The sequence below is a fragment of the Tupaia chinensis genome, unplaced genomic scaffold, assembly GCF_000334495.1.
Source record: "Tupaia chinensis unplaced genomic scaffold, TupChi_1.0 Scaffold143861_1, whole genome shotgun sequence".
NCBI lineage: Eukaryota > Metazoa > Chordata > Mammalia > Scandentia > Tupaiidae > Tupaia > Tupaia belangeri.
The window spans coordinates 20,140-25,609 of record NW_006203712.1 but is presented as its reverse complement, the minus strand read 5'-3'; the positions used below and the strand labels follow the sequence as shown (position 1 = coordinate 25,609).

At 40.1% G+C, this 5,470-nt stretch overlaps 1 pseudogene; it reads left to right on the top strand.

Moving 5' to 3' along the window:
* The first annotated feature begins 3,478 nt into the window (after positions 1–3,478).
* On the top strand, positions 3,479–5,023 carry LOC102479002 (eukaryotic peptide chain release factor subunit 1-like; annotated as a pseudogene).
* Positions 5,024–5,470: the final 447 nt, after the last annotated feature.

Below are 5,470 nucleotides of genomic sequence, written 5' to 3'. Positions count from 1 at the left end.
CTGGCTGTTGCTTCTTTAGTTTTCCTGGAACAGTACTTTCTTCAGGTTTTCTTGGAGAGCTGGCCTGGTGCTGGCAAATTCTTTCAGGTTTTGTTTGTCTGAGAAGATTTTAATCTTTTTTTTTTTTTCCCGTATGAAGGATAATCTTGCAGGATACAATAATCTTGGTTGAAATAGTTTCTCTTTTAACGCTTTCAATACATCTTCCCATTCTTTCCTTGCTTGCATCGTTTCCGTTGAGAAGTCTAGTGTTAGCCTGATGCGGTGATCTTTGTAAGTCACTTGTTGCTTCTCTCTTGCCAGTTTTAGCATCTTATCTTTATCTGTGATCTTGGACAGTCTGCTATGATATGCCTTGGGGAAGATCTTCTTGGGTTGATTCTATTTCAGATCCTTTGTATTTCTTGGGTCTGGATGCTTGAATGCCTCTCTAGACTTGGGAAATTTTCTTCCAGGATTTCATGGAATAGATTTTCCATGCCGTTAGTTTCTTCACCTTCTGGGATGCCAATTATTCTGATGCTTGGGTGTCTAATGGAGTCTAGTATTTCTCGTATATTATCCTCATGTTTTTTGTTGTTGTTGTTGTTGTTATTTTCTTGATCTTTTTGGTGTTTTTTTCTAGGTCAGAGGTTTTATCTTTTACATCAGAGATTCGATCTTCAGCATGGTCTAATCTACTTTTAATACTTTCGAGAGAGTTTTTGATTTCCTGTATTACAGACTTTCCCTGTAATAGTTCCATCTTATTCTTTCTTAGCCTGTCCATTTCTTCCTTCATATTGTGGCAGGACTTTCTCACCTCCTGTAGTTCATTGTCTCTTTTATGTTCCAGCTCATAGTATTTGTTCAACATGAATGTTCTAAATTCTATCTTGGACATTTTGGTAACGTCCTCTATTTTTTCAAGAAAAGGAAGGGAGTCACTGTGTTCTTTTGATGGAGACATATTTCTTGCTTTATTCATACTGGAGGTTCTTCTTCTACTTGTAACCATTGGGAGATGTGTTCCCTTTGAAATACTTTTTAAGAGAACATTTCCTAGAATGGGAGCAAGTGTGTTTCCTTTTTGCTGTGGAATGACGACCTCCAAAGTCTCTCTTCTGTGTTTAGCAATGTGATCCAAGGAGGTGTACACTTTAGGTGTACAAAGAAAAGTATCTCCTTTTTTTTTGTAGAGATTTTTGCTATAGGGCACGTGCGCTCGCCAGACAGACAGAGAGAGACAGAGAGACAGAAAGCGAGAAATCACACCCCCAGGGGGGATGGTCATGCTGCAATCCCTTCTCCTCCATTCTCCTCTCGGGATCTTGGGCACACATGCACACGCGCCCGGCGTGAGTTTTAAGCCGCCGGGTCAGGGATGCGAACCGCGGTCGACTACGTGGGAGTCCAGTGACATGGCCATTATGCTAACTGCTGGTTCCCTAAGTATCTCCTTTTTCACAGGTGGATCAGTGAAAGGGAGGATCCCAGAGAGTCTTAAAATACTAGAATATTTCAGAACTGTAATTCTAGAACTGTCTAAACCGCCAGGGATGATGTAGATAAAGGAAGTGAGGACCAAATAAGTGGGAAGAAAATAATAAGGTGAATAAAGAGAAAGTCACATGCTGCGCACTAGCGCGGTGTGATTTTGCCAGGGATCAGAAGATGGGAGTGGGGTGTCTGTAGGGCTGAGGGCACTGGCTGACAGAGAGAGGGGTCTCTGACTTGGGGGTCCCAGGGCTGGAGCTACGGTGGGTAGTCCTGCCTCAGAATTCCTGGCCCAGAGGTCGGAATATGGGAGTGGGGTGTCTCGGTCCTTTAGTAATTTTAAGTTGATTCTTTTTTTTTCTTTTTTTAAAGAACAACTCAGCAAAATAAAATTCTGGTTTATTGTTGGACAACATTGTTTCACACATACATCAAACAGGTCCAAAAAAATAAACAGCAACTTCATAGACAAAAAAAAAAGGAAAAAAAGAAACCTTTTATCTTTGGCCTTTTTAACCATCTCATATAAACCAACTACTTGTAGTACAGCTAAGTACTTACACAAAAAAGTTACTGGAATGCTCTGAATAAAATTTGTTGTTGTTGTTGTTTTTGCTTTTTTTACAAGTTTTTTTTTGTTTTGTTTTTGTTTTTGTTTTTTGTTTTTTTTCTCCTTTGAGATTATAGCGGACATGGCCACACCACAAGTAAAGCCAAAGTAAGACAGAGGATACTCAGAAGGATGGTTTGGTCATCTGAGATCATTAAAAATGGCTGGCCCCTAACAATATCTACAAAAATACAAAATGTAAATAAAAAATACAAGTAAATTTTTCTTTTTAAATTACGTTTAAGAAAAAAAGCAGGGCCTTGAAAATTTTGTTTTTTTCCTCCCCTGTTGCAAATTTGTGTTGTGGATTTGGTTGGGTGGTGGAGAGCACCTGTCATCTGCGGATGGCACTGCCTGCGGTGGGCAGGCAGGTGGGCCTCTCTACTGGAAGGTGACCATGTTTAGATTCTGAGACAGGAAGTGGAGGGTGAATAGGTCATGGGGGCTTTATTTTAAGTTTAACTTTTCCTTTTTTTGCTGTCTAGTCATCCTCACTGGTCTGCTTCTTGGCGTCTACATCATCATCTGCCTCGTCCTCAGCTGCCCCCTTGCCCGTAGCTGCCTCAGCTTTCTCGTCTTCATCTCCGTCCTGCTCTTCACCATCACCTTCTTCCTCCTCTTCCTCCACCTCCCCACCTTCTTCCTCTTCTTCGTCTACTTCATTCTCGTCCTCCTGTTCCCCGTTTTCCTCATTAGCGTTCTCGTTAGTGGGGGTATCTCTTCCGTTCTCCGCCTTCTTGATAGAGGGTGAGATAAGGGGTTCACTTTTATGTTTCTGGACTTAGATATTTAGTTTTCCCAATACCATTCATTGAAGAGACTGTCATTTCCCTGTTGTGTTTTTGGCATCTGCTTGAAAAACTAATTCACTGTAGAAGGTGTGTTTATTTCTGGGTCTCTAGTCTATTACATGGGTTGATGTGTTTGTTTTTAGCCAGTACGATACCATTTTGATTACTCAATTTTGTAGTATATTTGAAATCCCTTAGTGTGATGCTTCTAGCTTTGTTCATTTTAGTAATTATTCCTTTGACTATTTGAAGTCTTTTGTGGTTCCATATAAATTTCAGGATTTTTTTTTCTATTTTTGTGAAGAATGACTCTGGAATTTTGATGGGGATTAGCTTGAATCTGTGGATCACTTTGGATTACATGGACATTGTAACATTAATTCTTCTAATCCATGAATATGAGATATTTTCCTACTTGTTTGTGTCATCTTCAACTTATTACATTAATGTATAGTTTTCAGTATATAGATCTTCTCCTTCCTTGATTAAATTTACTCACAGGTATTTTAATTTCCTTTTTTGGACCTCCGCAGAGCCGCTGCCGGGGAGGAACAGCCACTGCTGCCCAGCACTGGGCCCTTAGGGAGGAAGAGGCCAGAAGATGGCACATGACCCCAGTGCTGCTGACAGGAATGTGGAGATCTGGAAGATCAAGAAGCTCATGGGACCAGCAGTTAGCGTAATGGCTATGTCACTGGACTCCCATGTAGTCGACTGTGGTTCGTGTCCTGGACCTGGTAGCTTAAAACTCACGCCGGGCGCGTGCGTGTGCATGCCCAAGATCCCGAGGAGAATGGAGGAGAAGAGATTGTGGTGTGGCCATCCCCCCTGGGGGGTGATTTCTTGCTTTCTGTATCTCTGTCTCTCTCTGTCTGTCTGGCGAGCGCACGCGCCCTATAGCAAAAACCTCTCAAAAAAAAAAAAAAAATAAGCTCATTAAGAGCTTGGAGAGCTTGGAGGTGACCCACGGCAATGGCACCATCATGATATCATTGATCATTCCTCCCAAAGACCAGATTTCACGAGTTGTGAAAATGTTGGCAGATGAATTGGGAACTGCAGCTAACATTAAGTCATGGGTAAACTGCCTTTCAGTCCTGGGAGCCATTACATCTGTACAACAAAGACTCAAACTTTATAACAAAGTACCTCCAAATGGTCTGGTTGTTTACTGTGGAACAATTGTAACAGAAGAAGGAAAGGAGAAGAAAGTCAACATTGATTTTGAACCTTTCAAACCAATTAATACATCATTGTATTTGTGTGACAACAAATTCCATACAGAGGCTCTTACAGCACTACTTTCAGATGATAGCAAGTTTGGTTTCATTGTAATAGATGATAGTGGTGCTCTTTTTGGCACACTCCCAGGAAACACAAGAGAAGTCCTTCACAAATTCACTATGGCTCTTCCAAAGAAACACAGTAGAGGAGGTCTATCAGCCTTGCTTTTTGCCCATTTAAGAATGGAAAAGCGACATAACTATGTTCAGAAAGTAGCAGAGACTGCTGTGCAGCTGTTTATTTTTGGGGACAAAGTGAATGTGGCTGGTCTCAGCTGACTTTAAAATGGAACTAAGTCAATCTGATATGTTTGATCAGAGATTGCAATCAAAACTTTTAAAATTAGTTGATATATCATGTGGTGAAAATGGATTCAACCAAGCAATCGAATTATCTACTGAAGTTCTCTCCAATGTGAAATTTATTCAAGAGAAGAAATTAATAGGACGATACTTAGATGAAATCAGCCAGGACACGGGCAAATACTTTTTTTGGTGTTGAAGATACACTAAAGGCTTTGGAAATGGGAGCTGTGGAGATTCTAATAGCCTATGAAAATCTGGATATATATATCTTCAGAACAAGAGAAGGATAAATCTCATTTCACAGACAAAAAGACAGGACAGGAACATGAGCTAATTGAGAGCATGTCCCTATTGGAATGGTTTGCTAACAACTATAAAAAATTTTGAAAAAAAAAATTGGAGCTACATTGGAAATTGTCACAGATAAGTCACAAGAAGAATCCCAGTTTGTGAAAGGATTTGGTGGGATTGGAGATATCTTGAGGTACCAAGTAGATTTCCAGGGAATGGAATAGTAAGGAGGAGACGATGAATTTTTTTACCTTGATGACTACTAGGTAGTTGACCTGGGTCCTGCAAAATGTTCCTCACCCTCCAGCATCCAAACCAAGGAGCATACCCGTGGTGGAATCTAAACAGATCCCTGCCTTACAATTGGAACATTTCCAGAACTTAATCCACGAGCATTGGATATTGAAAAGAAAACTGCAACAAAACCAGGCCCAACCCTACACTTTGGTTTGTCATGTTGTCAGGGCAGAAGCCTACAACTAAGTTTCTAAATGCCACTTTGGAATAATTTAAAACAGAATCTCAATTTTTACTTTTACTCAATGGTGAAATTGGTTGCTCTTGTATTTTATGGAAAAATAAAAGATTTTTTTAACCTTTATACATAGAAGCAAAAATACTTTAACTGCTGTAAACCTTCAAAAGTTAATAGACGTGAGATCATACTTGTTTGTTTCTTATGTTGATTGGAGAAAAATTAAATTGCTGCATTT